A 21049-nucleotide genomic window follows, 5' to 3' on the forward strand; every position below is an offset into this window, starting at 1 on the left:
GGCGTATCCGGGACTCTGCTTGCAGCACGGCTTCGCCGGCTCTCCACTTCCTCCCAGGTTTCACCTCCACCCCTGCTTGAGCCACCTTGGGGTCGCTGGAGTCCCTGTACATCATCACCTCTCTGGCCCGAGTCACCTTGAACTCCTCCTCCAGGGACTTCAGGGGCAGCTGGAGCTTGGTGTTATTTCCATAAAGGGCGATGCTGCTAAGGCTCCTGGGCAGTCCCAGCCACCTTCTGAGAAAGCTGCTGACTTTCCTCTCCAATCTCTCTACGATGGATATTGGGACTTCGTAGACAAGCAGTGGCCAGAATATTCTTGGCAGGATACCATGCTGGTAAATCCATGCCTTGAACTTGCCGGGAAGCCCCGACCGGCCCACTGCTCTCAACCAGCTCTCCAGCTCCTGACAGGTTGCCTGGACAGATGCTGTATCCTTCAGGCTGCTGTTAAACACCTTGCCAAGACTCTTCACTGGCCTTTCGGAGACAGTTGGGATTGGTGTCCCTTCGATGCTGAAGCGGAACCTGTCCATGACTTTGCCCTTCTTCAGCACCAGTGACCTTGATTTTCCTGGCTTAAACCTCATCCTTGCCCATCCAATCAGTTTCTCCAACCCCTGCAGGATCCACCTGCTTCCTGGCACTGACTCAGTGGTGACAGTCAGGTCGTCCATAAAGGCTCTGATTGGTGGTTGGCGCATTCCTGACTTGGTCCGAGGGCCCCGGCACTCTGGCACAGCAGACTTGACGATCATGTTCATCGCCAAGGCAAAAAGGATCACAGAGATGGTACAGCCTGTGATGGTCCCAACCGCCAGTCTGTGCCACTCTGATGTGACTGACCCTGATGAGACTCTAATGCTGAACTGGTTGTAATAGTCCAGGATGAGATCTGCCACTTGGCCCGGCACATGATGCTTGGCCATGACTGTCTGGATCAGCTTGTGCGGGATGTAGGCGTTGGCCAGGTCAAGCCAGAGCACTGTCAGGTCACCCTTGTTCTCCCTGGCTTCTCTGATGAGCTGGGTCACCACTCCTGTGTGCTCTAGACACCCCGGCACTCCAGATAAGCCTCCCTTTTACACTGAGCTGTCGATGTAACCATTGCTGGAGAGGAAGTTGGTCAGCCGCCTCGCCACTATGCTGAAGAAGATCTTGCCTTCAACGCTTAGCAAGGAGATGATTCTGAACTGATCGATCTTCTTGGAATCTTCCTCCTTTGGGATCCAGACTCCTTCAGCGAATCTCCACTGCTGCGCCACTTTTCCTCTCCTCCAGATGACTTTCAGGATCTTCCACAGCCGTTTCAGTAACAAGGGGCAGTTCTTGTAGACCCTGTAGGGGACTCCGCTCGGGCCAGGGGCTGAGCCAGATCTTGCTCTCTTCACAACGTCCTGGACTTCTTTCAGGAGTGGCTCTCTACTATCAAACTCCTTGATGGGTGGAGGTGGTTTTATCAGGATGTTGCACTGGCCCAGCTCCTGCTGCCTGACGGGGTCACTGTAACCATATAACCATATAACCATATAACAATTACAGCACGGAAACAGGCCATCTCGACCCTTCTAGTCCGTGCTGAACACATAATCTCCCCTAGTCCCATATACCTGCGCTCAGACCATAGCCCTCCATTCCTTTCCCATCCATATAACTATCCAATTTATTTTTAAATTATAAAAACGAACCTGCCTCCACCACCTCCACTGGAAGCTCATTCCACACAGCTACCACTCTCTGAGTAAAGAAGTTCCCCCTCATGTTACCCCTAAACTTCAGTCCCTTAATTCTCAAGTCATGTCCCCTTGTTTGAATCTTCCCTACTCTCAGTGGGAAAAGCTTTTCCACGTCAATTCTGTCTATCCCTCTCATCATTTTAAAAACCTCTATCAAGTCCCCCCTTAACCTTCTGCGCTCCAAAGAATAAAGCCCTAACTTGTTCAACCTTTCTCTGTAACTTAGTTGCTGAAACCCAGGCAACATTCTAGTAAAAAAGGTCGTCTGGATGTGCCGGTCGATCTCCTCCTTAGAGCAAGCCAAACTCCCACTGCGCTTCTGCCCGAGTAGTTGTTTGGTGAAGCCGAAGGGGTTGGCTATGAAGGATGCTCGCTTCCTGGCTCTTTCCTTCCGGCATCTTCGGTGCCACTCAGCTCTACGGAGGGTCATCAGCTTCTTCCTCAGGATAGTTCGCAGCTCAGCCAAGGGGGGACGTTGCTCTTCCCTGGCCTCTTTATACTGCTTCTTGAGGGACTTCAGCTCCTGCCGTAAAATCTGATGAATAGAATACGTTTATTGTCATTGCACAACACTGTGCAACGAAATTCCATTGCATCTCCTTCGGTTTAAAAAGAACAAAACACAACAGCCATTGACTCACATATACACAAGATCAGTAAAGAAAATAATAAATAGGTATTAAAAATATTTTAAAAGAATATTGCGCATTATTTTGCACCCCAAATTATATTGTGCTTCCCTCAGTGTTCTCTGTTAGAGTTAAGTTCTTTTATCGTACATGGGTAGAAACTATTTTTTAGTCTACCGGTGCAAGCCTTCAGAGACCTGTTTCGCCTCCCAGAGGGTAGCAGAGTGAAAAGGTGGTTGGCAGGGTGGGATGTGTCCTGCTTGATGTTTGTGGCCCGGCGCAAGCATCGGGCCCTGTATATGTCATCCAGGGAGGGCAGTTGAGCGTTTGTGATGCTCTGTGCAGTTTTAATAACTCTCTGTAGTGCCCTCCTCTCAGCCGCAGTGCAGCTAGCAAACCACACCAGGATGCCATAGGAGAGGATACTTTCCACGGCCCACCGGTAGAAGGACAGCAGCAGCGGCTGTGAAACATTTGCTCTCCGCAGAGACCTCAGGAAATACAGCCGCTGCTGTGACTTCTTCACGAGAGTGACGGTGTTCATTGTCCATTTGAGGTCCTGGGAGATGTATATTCCCAGGAACTTAAAGTCAGTGACTCTCTCCACCATATCTCCTTTGATGTAGAGAGGAGCAGGTTGTAGTTGAGCCTTTTATTTTCCGGAGCTCCGCACAGTGCGAACTCCATCATCAAGTTCGCTGACGACACCACTATTGTGGGGCGTATCACTGATGGGGATGAGTCAGAGTACAGAAGAGAGATCGAGCAACTGTCTATATGGTGCCAGCGCAATAACCTGGCCCTCAACACCAGCAAAACCAAGGAACTGATTGTGGACTTTGGAAGGAGTAGGAGGGGGACCCACAGCCCCATTTATATCAACGGGTCGATGGTTGAAAGGGTCAAGAGCTTCAAATTCCTGGGCGTGCACATCTCTGAAGATCTTTCCTGGTCCGAGAACACTAATGCAATCATCAAAAAAGCACATCAGCGCCTCTACTTCCTGAGAAGATTACGGAGAGTCGGATTGTCAAGGAAGACTCTCTCTAATTTCTACAGGTGCACAGTCGAGAGCATGCTGACCGGTTGCATCGTGGCTTGGTTCGGCAATTTGAGCGCCCTGGAAAGGAAAAGACTACAAAAAGTAGTAAACACTGCCCAGTCCATCATCGGCTCTGACCTTCCTTCCATCGAGGGGATCTATCGCAGTCGCTGCCTCAAAAAGGCTGGCAGTATCATGAAAGACCCACACCATCCGGGCCACACACTCATCTCCCTGCTACCTTCAGGTAGAAGGTACAGGAGCCTGAAGACTGCAACAACCAGGTTCAGGAATAGTTACTTCCCCTCAGCCATCAGGCTATTAAACCTGGCTCGGACAAAACTCTGATTATTACCAACCACTTTCTGTTATTTGCACTATCAGTTTATTTATTCATGTGTGTATATATTTATATCATGGTATATGGACACATTTATCTGTTTTGTAGTAAATGCCTACTATTTTCTGTGTGCTTAAGCAAAGCAAGAATTTCATTGTCCTATACAGGGACACATGACAATAAACTAACTTGAACTTGAAGGTTCCTCCTCCTCCTGAAGTCAACAAGTAAAAGATAGTACGAAGGTCTCCAATGAGGTAGATTGGAGGTCAGGACCACTCTCTCGTTGATGATAGGACAGTTCACCTGATAACAGTTAGGATGAAACCGTGCCTGAATTTGGAGGTATGTGTTTTCAAACTTCTGTAACTCATGCCTAATGGGAGAGAGGAACCAGGGTGAAACTGGTCTTTGATTATGCTGCTGGCTTTGCTGAGACAACGTCAGCGTGTGGTGTAGATGGATTCGATGGAAGGGAGGTTGGTTTGCGTGATGGTCTGGGCTGCGTCCACAACTCTACAGTTTCATGCAGTCTTGTATGTAGTTGTTCCCAAACCATGCTGTGATTCCTCCTGGTAAAATGCTTTCTCTGGTGCATCTCGTCAAGTCAAGTCAAGTCAAGTCAAGAGAGTTTATTGTCCCAGATAGGACAATGAAATTATTGCTTGCTGCAGCACAACAGAATATTGTAGGCATAAATGCAGAACGGATCAGTGTGTCCATATGCCACAGAATATATAGATATACACATAAATAAACAGGTAAAGTGCAATTGGCTGTTACAGTTCAGAGTCTGAAGAAGGGTTTCGGCCCGAAACGTTGCCTATTTCATTCGCTCCATAGATGCTGCTGCACCCGCTGAGTTTCTCCAGCTTTTTTGTGTACCTTCGATTTTCCAGCATCTGCAGTTCCTTCTTTAACACATAGTTCAGAGTTTGTTTGAAGTGTTTAATAGTCTGATGGCTGTGGGGAAGAAGCTGTTCCTGAACCTGGTTGTACCAGATTTCAGGCTTCTGTACCTTCTACCTGATGGCAGCGGAGAGATGAGTGCGTGGCCAGGATGGAGTGGGTCTTTGATGATGTTGGCAGCCTTATTGAGGCAGCGACGGCGATAGATCCCCTCGATGGTAGGGAGGTCAGAGCCGATGATGGACTGGGCAATGTTCACAACTTTCTGCAACCTTTTCCGCTCCTGGACGCTCAGGTTGCCTAACCAAGCCACGATGCAACCGGTCAACATGCTCTCTACTGTACACCTGTAGAAGTTCGAGAGAGTACTCTTTGACATACCGACTCTCCGTAATCTTCTCAGGAAGTAGAGGTGCTGATGTGCTTTCTTCGTAATTGCATCAGTGTGCTGGGACCAGGAAAGATCTTCGGAAATATGCATTCCCAGGAATTTGAAGTTCTTGACCCTTTCCACCATTGATATAAACGGGAGTGAGGGTTGTTGAGGACATGCCGACATTCCTAAACCTTCGAAGGAAGTGGAGGAGTCGATGTGCTTTCTTGGACGTTGCTTCCGTGGAGCTGGTCGAGAACAAATTCTGGGTGATATTTATTCCTAAGAATTTAAAGCTATCCACTATCTCTACTTTTGCCCCCATCAATGTGTGTACTGTGTGTGTGCTGATTCCAGAAGTTGATCTCAATCCCCTTTGCTGGGTGACATTGAGGAAGAGGATGTTGTCTTGGCACCAGGTTACAAGGTTTGCAATCTCCACCCTGTACTCCGTCTCATCGTTACTTGATATCCAGCCCACCACGGCGGGCGTCTGCAAATTTGTAAATCGAGTTGGATTAGTATTTAGCCGCAGTCATAATATAAAAGGAATGTAGAAGGGTCTTGAGTACACATCCCTTCTCTCACAAGTGTTTGACTATTTAGACAATGTAAATGTTCGAATTCTGATATCTATGAGTCCAAGATTGGCAGACCGAGGGGGTGGAAGAAATCTGCACAAGCATCGTGAAAGTAGACTGTGGGTGTGGTAGAAATTGTTTTTGGTTATTAATGCTAGTCCTCTCTTTCATCTCAGATCGAGGGAGAGAAGGAATATGCATACAAATTTAATGTACAATGTGTGACCTGCTGCAGTTTATATGCTGACTTTAAAATCCATTTTATGTGAAGACAAGATCCTGCACTCAATTGTCTTCTTAATATTGTTGTACCATGTGAGAGCACAACGGTGTGTGGCACGTGAGGGCAAATAAAGATTGTTTTTGTGTAAAGAACAAAAGTTAAACAGTAGTCTAATGGGCGGAGGTGGACGGCATGGTGGGGCAGCAATAGAGTTGCTGCCTTACAGCACCAGAGACGCTGTTTCAATCCTGACTATGGGTGCTGTCTGTACGTAGTTTTTACATTCTCCCCGTGACTTGCGTGGGTTTTCCCCGAGATCTTTGGTTTCTTCCCACACTCCAAAGACGTACAGGTTTGTAGGTTAATTGGCTTGGTATAAGTGTAAATTGTCCCTAGTGTGTGTAGGATAACGTTAATGTCCGGGGATCGCTGGTCAGTGCGGTCTCGGTCGGCCGAAGGGCCTGTTTCCGCGATGTATCTCTAAACTAAAACTAAACTAAACTTTTCACAATAATGGTCTGAAAACACCATTACATAAGGTCATAGGTGATAGGAGCAGAATTAGGCCATTCGGCCCAATCAAGCATACTCTGCCATTTAATCATGGCTGATCTATCTCTCCCTGCTAACCCCATTCCCCTGCCTTCTCCCCATAACCCCATAACCCCTGACATAATAGTATTAATTACTAACAGCTATAGTCTACTTACACAGATGCAATAAATTGGTGGTCCTGATGTTAGATCACCTATCTATCACACCACAATACAGCAATTTACCTGTTTTACGATGAAAATCGCTGCAGGGCACCTGCTAATGTTTTAATTTTATATAAGCAGCAATGAATAACCGATTCTAATTGGATCCGACTGCCTTGATTAAACCTTCAAGCAAAGTAAGAAATGGGGCATGTCAGAAATCCATAAAATTACCATCAGATGTTGATTTTTTTTTCCATACACCTGGGGCGTAAATTTGTCTGCACAGACTGGTTGACGTGGATGAAAATTGTTCCCTAATGTAATCATCGATTCGCAGAATTATAAAATGGTAGATCGCAGACGGAGGTCACTTGTTCTATCGTCTACAGCATGTGCTGGCTCTTTGCAAGAACTGTTCAGTTTAGTCCCACATTCTTGCCTTTTGTTATGACCTTGACATTTTTTACGAAATGCATAAATTACTATTGGAAAGCTCCTGTGAAACCAGATTCCAGCAAACTTTCAAGTGTTTTTCAGATCTTAACAAAAGAGACAATTTTCCTTCTAGTTCTTTGGCCAAATGTTTTGTGTCCGTCCAATCAATTTTCTAATGAAACAGTTTCTTCCCATTGACCCTATCAAGATCTCTGAACTTTGAAAAGTTTCCACTTCACCACCTTTGCTCAAAGTAAAACAAAGCCATCCTTGGTGAAAATCAGAGTGAAGCAGCGAGAGCGCGTAATGGCTGGATGTAGGTGAGTCAGAGGGAACGGCGGTTTAAAAAGAGCGCCAAAGGCCCAGGTTCGAGTAATTTACAAATTAGCCCTAAAGTAGTTGATTAGGTAGCAGATATAAATCAGTGCAGCTGTAAGGGAGCGGCCTTGGTGAGTAAAGTGTGAGTCTTTGGCTCGAGAGTCTTCGGCGAGGAGACTACGCTCAAAGGTAGAGAAGGTGAGAGGCACAACCAATTGGGATTTGCCGACTGAAATAATAGCAGGCAAGTTGCTGCAGTGGGACTCTTGCAGGATGTGGGAAGTCAGGGACACCGCCGGTGCCTCTGACGACTACACCTGTAGAAATACTGCCCAGGTGCAGCTCCTGAAGGATCGTGTTAGGGAACTGGAGAAGCAGCTGGATGACCTGAGGATCATCCGGGAAAACGAGAGCTTCCTGGACAGGACTTACAATGAGGTTGTTACACCAAGGATACTAGAAGAGCAAAGGTGGGTGGCGATGAGGAAGGGAAGTAAGCGTGGAGTGCAGGAGACCCCGGTGGATGTACCTGGTGTAAACAGGCACACCCTCTTGGAAGCTGTCGGGACGGACGACACTTCCAGTCCGAGCGGCGGACAGGTCTTTCAATTAAATCCTGGCGCTGAGGGTCAACCAGAGAGACCCACGTCTGGTAATGTCGTAGTGGTAGGTGACTCAATATTGAGAGGTACAGGCAGGATATTCTGTGGCAACAGACGAGACTCGAGGATGGTGTGTTGCCTCCCTGGAGCCAGGGTCCAAGATGTCTCGGACCGATTCCTGGGCATCCTCAAGGGGGAAGGGGAGCAGCCGAAGGTGGTTGTACATGTCGGCACACACGACGTCAGGAAGAAGAGGAAGGAAGTTCTGCAACGTTAGAGTTTAGAGATTTAGGAAGAAGACTGAAAAGCAGGACCTCCAGGGTGGTTATCTCCGGTTTGCTTCCAGTACCTCGTGTTGGTGAGGGCAGGAACAGGGAAATAGGGGATGTGAATGTGTGGCTATGGGGCTGGTGCAAGGGGCAGGGTTTTAGACTGCGGCGAAAATCGATATCAAAGCATGGGAGGGACACAATTTCTTGGTGCCTGTGCGTGCATGTGCACACACACGTGAGACTTCGGAGGCTTCGGCCATGGGCATTGTGGACGGTAACATCGGGAGCTGACCTGGTTGGTGACCGACTCCGAACTCCAGCAACAGCAGCTTCGTCCGCCCCGAATCGTGGGGCTGCAATCGGCCTGTTCGCGGGGTTTCATCGCCCGGCGCTGCTTATTACCGGCCGCGGGATCTTCTCAGGATCGCGGGATCGCCCGGCGGGGGCTTCAACATCGGGAGCCTCGATCGCCTCGACGCAGCAATTTGACCGCGGGGCGGTGGAAGATCCCGCGACCGCACCAGGCGATGAAAGGTCCTGCAAACGGGTCGATTCAAGCTCCGCTCTATGATCTTTGCTCCACCAGGACGTCTCCCTCCTCCAATCACGTCGCTCTATCCTCAGTCCCATCCCCCCTACTTCCGCCTCTGATCTACACCTCCCTCCTCCAATCATCACGCTGAATCATCGTCCCGCCCCCCACCCCCACTGCCTGCTGTCCGATGTCTCTCTCGTCCAATCGGCGCCCTCGATCATCAGTCCCACCCCCACTGTCGCGGAAAGCGGAGATTTTTTATTAATTTATTTTTCACCGAATTTAAAAATCTGGATTACAAAACATGAGGGGTTTGTCCCCCACCTCTCAAAACATGGAGGGGACGTGTCCCCCTGTTCCCCCCGGGATTTCCGTCCCTGGATTTATAGACCACTGGGATCTCTTCTGGGGTAGGTGTGACCTGTACAAAAGGGACGGGTTACACCTTAACTGGAGGGGGACCAACATTCTGGCAGGCAGTTTGCTAGTGCTACACGGGTGGGTTTAAACTAAATGGGGGGGGGGGGGGGGGTAGAGGTTGACTAATTGGGAACCGGTGTGAGAGAGGAGGTGAATATCGGATTAAAAGTGTTATATATGAATGCGCAAGGCGTAAGAAATAAAGTGGATGAGCTTGAGGCTCAGTTAGAAATTGGTAGGCATGATGTTGTGGGAATTACAGAGACATAGCTGCAAGAGGATCAGAGCTGGGAACTGAATATTCAGGGGTATACGTCCTATCGAAAAGACAGAATGGTGGGCAGAGGGGGTGGGGTGGCTCTGTTGGTAAGGAATGAAATTCAGTCCCTTGCGAGGGATGACAGAATCAGAAGATATAGTCAGTACGGATAGAACTGAGAAATTGTAAGGGCAAATAGACCCTAATGGGAATTATTTACAGGCCCCAAACAGTAGCCTGGATATAGGGTGTAAGTTGCATCAGCAGTTAAAATAGCATGTAACAAAGATAATGCTCCGATGGTTTTGGGAGATTTCAATATGCAGGTAGACTGGGACCATCAGGTTGGTACTGGACCCCAAGAAAGGGTGTTTGTAGAGTGCCTCCAGGATGGATTCTTAGAGCAGCTTGTTCTGGAGCCTTACAGAGAGAAGGCAATTCTGGATTTAGTGTTGTGTAATGAACAGGATTTGATAAGGGAACTGAAAGTAAAGGCACCATTTGGAGGTAGTGACCATAACATGATAAATTTTAATCTGCAATTTGAGAGGGAGAAGGTAAAATCGTAAGTGTCAGTATTACAGTTGAACAAAGGGGACTATGGAGCCATGAGAGAGGAGCTGGCCAAAGTAGACTGGAAAGGAATCCTAACAGGGATGACGGTGGAACAGCAATGGCAGGTATTTCTGGGAAAAATCCAGAAGATGCAGAATCATTTCATTCCAAAGAGGAGGAAAGATTCTAGGGGGAGTAAGAGGCGGCTGTGGCTGACAAGGGAAGTCAAGGACAGTATAAAACTAAAAGAGAAGACGTATAACATATTAAAGATGAGCGGGAAGCCAGAGGATTGGGAAACGTTTAAAGAACAACAGAAGGCAACTAAAAAGACAATACGGGGAGAAAAGATGAAGTACGAAGGTAAGCTAGCCAAGAATATAAAGGAGGATAGTAAAAGCTTCTTTTGGTATGTGAAGAGGAAAAGATTAGTTAAAACAAATGTGGGTCCTTTGAAGACAGAACTAGTTGAATTTATTATGGGGAACAAGGAAATGGCAGACGAGTTGAACAGGTACTTTGGTTCACTAAGGAAGACACAAACAATCTCCCAGATGAACTAGGGGACAGAGGACCTAGGGTGATAGAGGAACTGAAGGAAATTCACATTAGTCAGGAAATGGTGTTGGGTAGACTGATGGGACTGAAGGCTGATAGATCCCCAGGTCTGATGGTCTGCATCCCAGGGCACGCTAGGAGGTGGGTCTAGAAATCGTGGACACATTGGTGATCATTTTCCAATGTTCTATAGATTCTGGATCAGTTCCTGTGGATTGGAGGGTAGCTAATGTTATCCCACTTTTTAAGAAAGAAGGGAGAGAGAAGGCAGGGAATTATAGACCAGTTAGCCTGACATCGGTGGTGGGGAAGATGCTGGAGTCAATTATTAACGATGTAATAGCGGCGCATTTGGATAGCAGTAACAGGATCGGTCCGAGTCAGCATGGATTTATGAAGTAGACATCATGCGTGACTAATCTTCTGAAATTTTTTGAGGAAATAACTAGGAAAATGGATAAGGGAGAGTCAGTGGATGTAGTGTATCTGGAATTTCAAAAAGCCTTTCATAAGGTCCCACACAGGAGATTAGTGGGCAAAATTAGAGCACATGGTATTGGGAGTAGGTATTGATATGGATAGAACATTTGTTGGCAGACAGGAAACAAAGAGTAGGGATTAACAGGTCCCTTTCAGAATGGCAGGCAGTGACTAGTGGGCTGCCGCAAGGCTCGGTGCTGGGACTGCAGCTATTTACAATGTATATTTATGATTTAGATGAAGGAATTAAAAGTAACGTTAGCAAATTTGCAGATGACACAAAGCTGGGTGGCGGTGTGAACTGTGAGGAGGATGCTATGAGAATGCAGGGTGACGGATTGGTTGGGTGAGTGGGCAGATGCATGGTAGATGCAGTATAATATGGATAAATGTGAGGTTATCCACTTTGGTGGCAAGACAATAAGGCAGATTATTATCTGAATGGTGTCAGATTAGGAAAAGGGGAAGTGCAACGAGAACTGGGTGTCCTTGTACATCAGTCACTGAAAGTAAGCATGCAGGTACAGCAGGCAGTGAAGAAATCTAATGTTGGCCTTCATAACAAGGGGATTTGAGTATAGGAGCAAAGAAGTCCTTCTGCAGCTGTACAGGGCCCTGGAGAGAACATACCTGGAGTATTGTGTGCAGTTTTGGTCTCCTAATTTGAGGAAGGATATTCTTGCTATTGAGGGAGTGCAGAGTAGGTTCACGAGGTTTATTCCCGGGATGGCGGGACTATCATATGATGAAAGAATGGAGTGACTGGGCTTGTATTCACTGGAATTTAGAAGGATGAGAGGGAATCTTATAGAAACATATAAAATTATTAAGGGATTGAACAAGCTAGATGCAAGAAACATGTTCCCGATGTTGGGGGAATCCAGAACCAGGAGACACAGTTTAAGAATAAGGGGTAAGCCGTTTAGAAAGGAGATGAGGAAAAACGTTTTCACCCAGGGAGATGTGAATTTGTGGAATTCTCTGCCTCAGAAGGCAGTGGAGGCCGATTCTATGGATTCTCCTGCACCTATTTTCTTTGTTTCTATATTTCTTCAATGTTTCTCATTTAAAATCCTTCATCGTTCATCGTTATTATTAAATGTATTTATTTCTTTATTCAGTGTTCTTATTTTTAAAAAAAACTGATCTTTGGTTTAGCCTTTTGATGACTCCATCAATTTGTCCTGCTGCTTGCAAAGATTATAAATATGTACTGCATGCTTTTTTCTGCTTTTGCTTCTTAAAAATAATAACATTTAGATTATAATTCCTCACCCTGCTGTTATTCCAGAGTGCATCACTTCATCTCTCACCAATGAATTGTAGCTGCCCAGAGCCCATTTCATTGATGCCTTTGAGGTCTGCTTGCAATCACTGCCATTTGTTGTCTTTGTAGAATTGTATTGCCTAAACACACATTCTGCATATTTATATGCAACAAGGAAAGCATTGGGAATAATATTGACTGCTGGAATACCATTAACTAGAGTCATAGAGCCTTAGAGTGATACAGTGTGGAAACAGGCCCTTCAGCCTAACTTGCCCACACCGACCAACATGTCCCAGCTACACTAGTCTCACCTGCCCGCATTTGGTCCATATCCCTTCAAACTTGTCCTATCCATGTACCAGTCTAACTGCTTCTTAAACATTGGGATAGTCCCAGCCTCAACTACCTCCTCTGGCAGCTTGTTCCATACACCCACCACCCTTTATGTGAAAAGATTACCCCTCAGATTCCTATTAAATCTTTTCCCCTTCACCTTAAACTTATGTTCTCTGGTCCTCGATTCACCTAAGGCAACGCCATCTGAGGAAACTATCGGTTTTCTACAAATTATGTTTCCTCCCCTCACCACCACACCCACCCTCAATCCCTCTTCCCCCTCAACACCCACCCCCATTCCATTCCGCCCCGCCCCCATCCCACCCTCCCATCCCTGAATTCTGAGCCCTCCATGGATCAGGACCACAAGGTTAATTCCTGGGATGGCGGAACTGTCATATGTTGATAGAATGGGGCGGCTGGGCTTGTATACTCTGGAATTTAGAAGGACGGGAGGGGATCTTATTGGAACATATAAGATTATTAAGGGATTGGACACGCTAGAAGCAGGAAACAAGTTCCCGATGTTGGGGGAGTCCAGAACCAGGGGCCGCAGTTTAAGAATAAGAGGTAAGCCATTTAGAACGGAAATGAGGAAAAATCTCTCTGCCTCACAAGGCAGTGGAGGCCAATTCTCTGGATGCTTACAAGAGAGAGTTAGATAGAGCTCTTAAAGATAGCGGAGTCAGAGGATATGGTGAGAAGGCAGGAACGGGTACTGAATGTACTTGATCAGCCATGATCACAGTGAATGGCGGTGCTGGCTCGAAGAGCCGAATGGCCTACTCCTGCACCTGTTGTCTATTGTCTATTGTGAAATGAGAAAATCGGCAGCACTAAAACGAATGAGATACCAAGTATCGAGAAAGGATAAATAGACATCATCACAACCGGAAAACAGAGGCCGTGGAGTGAGAGCACAGATTTAACTAACTGAATAAATTATGAAGCTCAAGGCATAAGAAAATAACAATCTAAAAGGAGTAGAGCTCTCATCTTTTTTGCGCCTATTCACCATGTTGTGCGATTATAAGCTAATCCTTTACCTCAGCATCGCATTCCTGCTCTAACTACATTTAATTTGGTATTGATCGCAGTCTTGAACATACTTATTGTATTGCATCTGGCAAATTTCTTCTCATCTGGTCTTGAATGGTGAACACCTTCTGGGCCTGTCCCATTTAGGCGACTCTTTAGGTGACTGTCAGGGACTAGTTTTAATGGAATTCACCTACGACGCCTGTCGACATCCTACGACAGCTGGCCCCAACCTATGTCAACCTACGACAGAAAAAATAGTCGCCACTGACGCCAACAATTTTTCAACACGTTGAAGATTTTGCGGCAGTCACCTATAGTCGCCAAAAAAAATCGCCTGTGGGACAGGCCCATTATTCTGAAACCTTATTTTTAGACATTATCTCACAACATCATCGACTACTACAAATTTGACAAAAATCAATGAGATCACCTCTCATTCTTGCAACATTAGAGAGCATTAAAATTCCCAACCTTGGAATCAATCTGTGAATAATCATTACTCTCCTTCCTTCAACTGGGAGACCAGACTTGTATGTTATAGATATGACAGTCTGAAGAAAGGTCTCGATCTGAAACGTCGCCCATTCCTTCTCTCCAGAGATGCTGCCTGTCCCACTGAGTTACTCCAGCATTTTGTTTCTATCATACGCAGTCACACCTGAGGAGTGGGTGACGTTTCTGGTCGAGACCCTTCTTCAGATTATTGGTTGTCCTACTTGCTATCCTTGGACTTTAACACTCATTGGCTTACTGAGTTCCTCTGTATCTCTCACTACTGGGAAAATACTTTGCCTGACTTCACCTTTTTATCGTCACTTTTCATTTTCTTTGCATCCTCCATAAATGATACTGTCACCCAGTTTTGACTCATTTCAAACTTGGCCTTTTCACCCATTACATTGTTATAGATTGTGACCAGCTGGGCCTCCAGCACCAATCCCTGCAGCTGCAGTCTGATGAATGGCCTCGACCCAAAACCAAACATCTTTGGTGTAAACCAACATCTGCAGTTCCTTCCAACACATCGACATTGACTCAAAAAGCTGGATTCAATGTGATCAGCCATGACCACATTGAATGGCGGTGCTGGCTTGAAGGGCAGAATGCCCTACTCCTACACCTATTGTCTATTGGCTATTGTAACTCAGTTGGACAGGCAGCATCTCTGGAGCGAAGGAATGGGTGACGTTTCGCATCGAGACCCTTCGTCAGACTGGTTAGGGATAAGGGAAACGAGATATATAGACAGTGATGTGGAGAGATAAAGAATTTTGAATGAAAGATATGCAAAAATGTAATGATGATAAAGGAAACAGGCCATTGTTAGCTGTTTGTTGGGTGAAAATGAGAAGCTGGTGCATCTTGGGTGGGGAAGGGATAGAGAGAGAGGGAATGCCGGGGCTATTTGAAGTTGGGGAAATCCATATTCATAGCTGCCCGAGCGATATATGAGATGCTGTTCCTCCAATTTGCGTTTAGTCTCACTCCGACAATGGAGGAGACAGAGGACAAAAAGGTCTGTGTGGGAATGGGAAGGAGAATTAAAGTGTCCAGCAACCGAGAGATCAGGTTACCTGTCCGGATTATCCACATACTGTGTCAAGAAACTCTCCTGGATGTGCCACATAAATTCAGTCCCATTTAAACCTCTCCATTAGTTCATTTTTAACCCTTTTAACCCAATGCTGTGACATCATTTTTATATTCGTTTTATTTATTTAAAACCAAATAATTTCAAACCACTCCATCTAATCAGGCCAGCAAATCCCTGGTTTCATTCTGTATTGTACATAACTGCTTGACAAGCATCTGCGTGATCAAACAATCCAGATAAGTAATAGCAACAGACTCTGGTAATATAACAATTTATTGCTTTGCCCTCTTGTTCTCCAGATTTCACTGCAGATTTTATGGCTCTTCAATTATGTGCGTCTGAGTAGATTTGTTACATCATTTTACATTGAACTCGTTGTTTTCTGTTGCTTCCTCTGTTCAGTTCTCTCTCTACAGACTTTTACACTGTTCAATCACTGTTAACTTGACAGTGCGAGGTCCGTCATAGTTTGATCATATCAGCCACCTTCCTGATGACTTCCCCATGACCTAACCCTATATTTGTCTTGCTTAGACTGTCCAGCAGAAACATCATAGAGTCATAGAGTGATACAGTGTGGAAGCAGGCCCTTCGGCCCAACTCGCCCATACTGGCCACCATTTCCCTGTTACACTAGTCCCACCTGCCAGCACTTGGTCCATATCACCCCAAACCTGTCCTATCCATGTACCTCTCTAACTGTTTCCTCAATGTTGGGATAGTCCCAGTCTCAAATACCTCCTCTGGCAGCTTGTTCCATACACCCACCACCCTTTGTGTGAAAAAGTTACCCCTCAGATTCTTATTAATTATTTCCCCCTTCGCCTTGAACCTATGTCCTCTGGTCCTCGATTCCCCTACTCTGGGCAAGAGATTCTGTGCATCTAGATACGTTGGCTTTAACCATGTCGGGATGACCCACGTGTGCCCTTTCACATGTAAATCCTGCTATGGGCCAGGAACAGACTATGCCCCACCACCAAAACTGCTGAAAAACCTGGACAGGTACACCACCTACCTTTTGAAGGTTCCAATGAAAGGTCATTGAGAAAATGCTTATTCTGTCAATAAGGAAGCAATTTAAGGCTATTACCACGAAGATCACGGGATGTTTGAAGATTGACTTATTTATTTCTACTCAAAGAGAATCTCCCTTATATTTGGCAATATTTGGCAATGCTTTTGAAATGCTGAAGAGATTCAATCAGGACATTATCCTCCACCGAGTCTTTCAGTGCCTACTGCAAACAAGTGAAATTAAATTAAATTAAATTAAAATGACAATAACTTGCAAAGACAATTTCTACATGACAATATTTGAGTCAAAGAACTACCCAATTCAGGAGCTGTACATGGGCACAATTTCTGCAGGTGTAGTTGTCAGTTTTGGTGACACTTTTAAAAGGAAAATAATCCTCAATAATATTTAAATGTAATTATTTTGTTAGACAAAAGTAAAATATCTTCATATGTGAATACAGGCACGGTGGCATCGCAGTGGAGATACTGTTTGTTTGTTTTTTGCACAAAGTCCGCGAGCATTGCCACTTTTCATTTCACTGCACATGTGATGAATAAACTTGACTTGACTTGACCCGGGATCGATCCCGATTACGGGCGCTGTCTGTACGTTCTCCCCGTGTTCTGCGTGTGTTTTGTCTGAGATCTTTGGATTCCCCCCACACTCCAAAGACGTACAGGTTTGTAGGTTAATTGGTATAAATGTAAAATTGTCTCTGGTGTGTATAGGGTAACATTAATGTGTGGCGATCGCTTGTACGTACCCGGTGGGTCAAAGGGCCTCCACGCTGTATCTCCAAACTAAAATAATTTGATTTATTCTCATGCAAAAGCAAGGATAGAATGATTGAGCTCTAATGCTTTAAAAAGGGCCTTGTTTGAACTAAATAGATAAATGAAGGACAAGGTCTGAGAGACACGCGCCACTTTGATGAGCTTGTCGTGTGTGTGTTTTTCTGGAAATTGCTGCCTACACCTTACTTGCATTTCAGAACACTTTTTCCCTTTGATATTAATCAAGAAATAATGTTGACCGTGTCAAACTCTGGGCCTCTTGCTCGATGCTACTAATAAATGTAATTATAAACTACTATGGGTTCCAATGAAAGGTCGTTGACAATTTCATAATATTTGTGAAGAATATAGATCTCTTTTGGAAAGATACCTTCAGAAATGTTGAAATTCATTTTTGTATTTTGGTATTGCTAATGTCAGATGTAGTACTAAATTTTTCAAGTAGGGAATAGCAAGCGGGCAGTTCTAATATCAGGTGTTTAGCGTACTGATTGAAGCATGAATTTCTTCCCTTCTTTCAAACTTGGAAAGGTTTGCAGATAAATAACCCTAAGAATAGGCTGCAGGTTTCCAGTTACCATCTCCAATCTGTCAACAATCACTGAGTATTTCCTGATCCATCAAAGGGGCAGATTCATCAGAGGTTTGACAATGATATTTAGGCAGAAATGAATGGCCTCGGGATCCTTCAACATTGACTGCAAACCCTATGAAATCTCAGGCAGACATAAAATGCTGAAGATCCCCACCCACTTTGATCGCATTTTCACACCTTGCACTTTCTTATTTCGGTGTATCCTACTCCCCTGACTCACTGAAGAAGGGTCTCGACCCAAAAACGTCACCCATTCTTTTTCTGCAGCGATAATGCTTGCCGCGTTGAGTTACTCCAGTATTTTGTGTCTATCTTGGGTGTAAACCAGCATCTGCAGTTCCTTCCTATACCTATAAAATCTCACTTGGGCAAGGAAATTACTTCCGATTATTTCTCAGTGTTCCTCCATGTTGAAGAAATGCTGAGAGCAGGAAGTATGTAAAATGTACTTCATTCACTTCCAACACGGGACAGGCCACATCTCTGGAGAGAAGGAATGGGTGACGTTTCGGGTCGAGACCCTTCTTCAGCATCTGCAGTTCTTTCCTACACATAGATTATTATTAGCTGGGAGAAGGTAATTCATGGCAGAATGTAGAATAACAATGATCTATTCTACATTTTCCTTGATCTCGGTTCCCTTTGTCCTATTTTCACACCTTACACTACCTTATCTATGTGTCTCCCTCTCCCCTAACATCTGTCTGAAGAAGGGGCTCGACCCGATACTTCACCCATTCCTCCTCTCCAGAGATGCTGCACTTTGTGTCTATCCCAGGTTCCTATCCCTTACAATGAATCAGAGAGGAACAATTTATGGCCTTCATGGACTCTCAGTAGGGTTTAACAAAAAGGTTAAATATGAGTGAAGTGTCACGGACTGAGCTGTGATTTCTTAGATTTCTGGTCACCTGGGGGTATTTCTTTATCTTCACTGTGCAGAGGCACTCTTGTGAATCAGATCATTCAGACCTTGTCAGAACCTGCCATATTTATTCCACTCAAATAAAAATTGACCTGTAAAATTTGTAAAGCCTGCAGGAATCCATTGATCTGAACTGCACTGTCTGACAGATGAAGGGGGCACTGTATTGTCCACGGCAGATGGGATCATGGATGGGTAACGTGAAGGACTTCATTCACATGTAGGATTGCCAACTTTCTCACTCCCAAATAAAGGACAAAAGGTGGCCAAATAAGTGACAAAAGGTGGCCAAATAAGTGACAAAAGGTGGCCAAATAAGTGACAAAAGGTGGCCAAATAAGTGACAAAAGGTGGCCAAATAAGTGACAAAAGGTGGCCAAATAAAGGACAAAAGGTGGCCAAATAAAGGACAAAAGGTGGCCAGATAAAGGACAAAAGGTGGCCAAATAAAGGACAAAAGGTGGCCAAATAAAGGACAAAAGGTGGCCAAATAAAGGACAAAAGGTGGCGCGCTGCCGTGATGCGGACACGGTGCTCACCCGGGATGAAGTGAACCGTGTCAGCCTTTCCGTGGGAGGAAGCGACGAGGGAGGGACTTGTGAGGGATCTTGCAGGAGGCGAGATGGATATCGAACAGCAACAGATATGATGAGCCGGTTGATAAAATCTCAGAGCTGCTACCTGCTGTGACAATTGGCCATGCGGTTCGCTCCTACGGGGGCTGGCACTCGGGAGATTTAAGGGGCGTCGATGTTCAGGGAATTGGTGAGCGCTCCGACTGAACAAGGACGGTGGTGGGAGTGGGGGGGGGGGTCGGGGCGGGCGGTGGAGAGACGCCAAAGAGGTTTCACAATTAAAATGTGGAAATTAAAAACACTCCCAGAGGCAGAGGACTGAAGAGGAGAGAGAGGAGGTGGGGAAGGAACTAACCCGGAGAAAGAAAACCCACACGCGCCTGGCGGTCCAACCCTGAACACTCTGGTGATCGTGGGTTAGGAGTATTAAATGCATTTTCGACTTACGATATTTTCGATTTACGATGGGTTTATCGGAACGTAACCCCATCGTAAGTTGAGGAGCACCTGCTAGTAGCAGTCAAATACGGGACAAGGGCGGTCCCGTATGGGACAAACCAATTGAGCCCAATATACGGGATGTCCCGGCTAATACGGCACAGTTGGCAACCCTACTCACATGCAAGCATGGGACGCAAAGTTGACCCAGTGCCACCTCACAGCTTTACTGACCCCGGTTCAATCCTGACCTCGGGTATTGTCTGTGAGGAGTTTACACATTCTCACTGTTACCGTGTGGGTTTCCCCGGGTGCTCCATTTCCTCCCACATCCCAGGACATGCGTATTGGTAGTGGCAGCTTGGCAGCTATGACCGTCTCATTGCATGAATTCGAGGAATGGCCAGGGCACTAAGAATAGGTTAACTGAGTCTGAAGAAGGGTCTCGACCATCCCTTCAATCCAGAGATGCTGCCTGTCCTGCTGAGTTCAGCATTTTGTGTCTATCTTCGGTTGAAACCGGTATCTGCCGTTCCTTCCTGCACATTAACTAATTGCCTGTATTGTTTAGGATAATATGGCATACACCAGCAATTAATTGCCCAAGTCACCGAGAAGTTAATTGATGTAAGAGAAAATCAATAATTTTTAATTATTAGAAATCTGTGAATGTGTTTGGATTTTGATGCCAGGATGTTGGTATAGGACAGGATAATAGCTGGAAAATGGCAATTGATAGTTGTCAGACATACAGTAGCCTTGAAAAGCCAGACAGCACAAATAAGTGTTTTTTAAAGGAGTTTCAGGTAGGTGTCTGAAATTAAGATAGAAAATACAAGTAATACTCAGTGTGTCTAGCAGCACCTGTGGGCTGTGTCAAGCAGCACCTGTACTCTTCAGCACCAGTTGATGTTTCAGGGTAATTATCCTCCATAATTTCAGATTTCCAGCATAATCATAGTCATAGAGTGATACAGTGTGGAAACAGGCCCTTCGGCCCAACTTGCCCACACCGGCCAACATGTCCCAGCTACACTAGTCCCAGCTACACTAGTCCCACCTGCCCGCGTTTGGTCCATATCCTTCCAAACCTGCCCTATCCATGTACCTGTCTAACTGTTTCTTAAACGTTGGGATAGTCCTAGCCTCAACTACCTCCTCTGGCAGCTTGTTTCATACACCCACCCCGCTTTGTGTGAAAAAGTTATCCCTCAGGTTCTGATTAATTCTTCTCCCCTTCACCTTAAACCTATGTCCTCTGGTCTTTCATTCTTACTTATTCTGGTCAAGATATCCGATCTATTCCTCTCATGATTTTATACACCTCTATAAGATCACACCTCATCCTCCTGCGCTCCAAGGAATAGAGTCCCAGCCTACTCAACCTCTCCCTGTAGATCAGACCATCAGTAGTATTTGTCTCTTTGGGAGGGGTCTAGGTCAGTCTGTGTGGGACTATTTCAGCCACCTTTGTCCAAATACAGGCCATTCCC

At 45.6% G+C, this 21049-nt stretch overlaps 1 protein-coding gene and 2 long non-coding RNA genes across 5 annotated transcripts in view; 2 read left to right on the top strand and 1 right to left on the bottom strand.

The window, feature by feature from the left end:
- The window catches only part of sorcs2 (sortilin related VPS10 domain containing receptor 2), a 776963-nt gene that overhangs the window by 401962 nt on the left and 353952 nt on the right, over window positions 1-21049 (top strand). The gene's annotated exons all lie outside the window — the stretch shown is intronic.
- On the bottom strand, window positions 1854-19591 carry LOC116972007. The gene is made up of 3 exons (XR_004411694.1): window positions 19512-19591; window positions 8870-8872; window positions 1854-1864 (listed from the first exon to the last, which is right to left on the bottom strand). It is a non-coding gene; the product is annotated as an uncharacterized LOC116972007 (long non-coding RNA).
- On the top strand, window positions 7558-20435 carry LOC116972004. Its single transcript, XR_004411686.1, has 3 exons — window positions 7558-7568; window positions 10546-10551; window positions 20128-20435. It is a non-coding gene; the product is annotated as an uncharacterized LOC116972004 (long non-coding RNA).

This window comes from Amblyraja radiata, chromosome 1 (assembly GCF_010909765.2).
Source record: "Amblyraja radiata isolate CabotCenter1 chromosome 1, sAmbRad1.1.pri, whole genome shotgun sequence".
NCBI lineage: Eukaryota > Metazoa > Chordata > Chondrichthyes > Rajiformes > Rajidae > Amblyraja > Amblyraja radiata.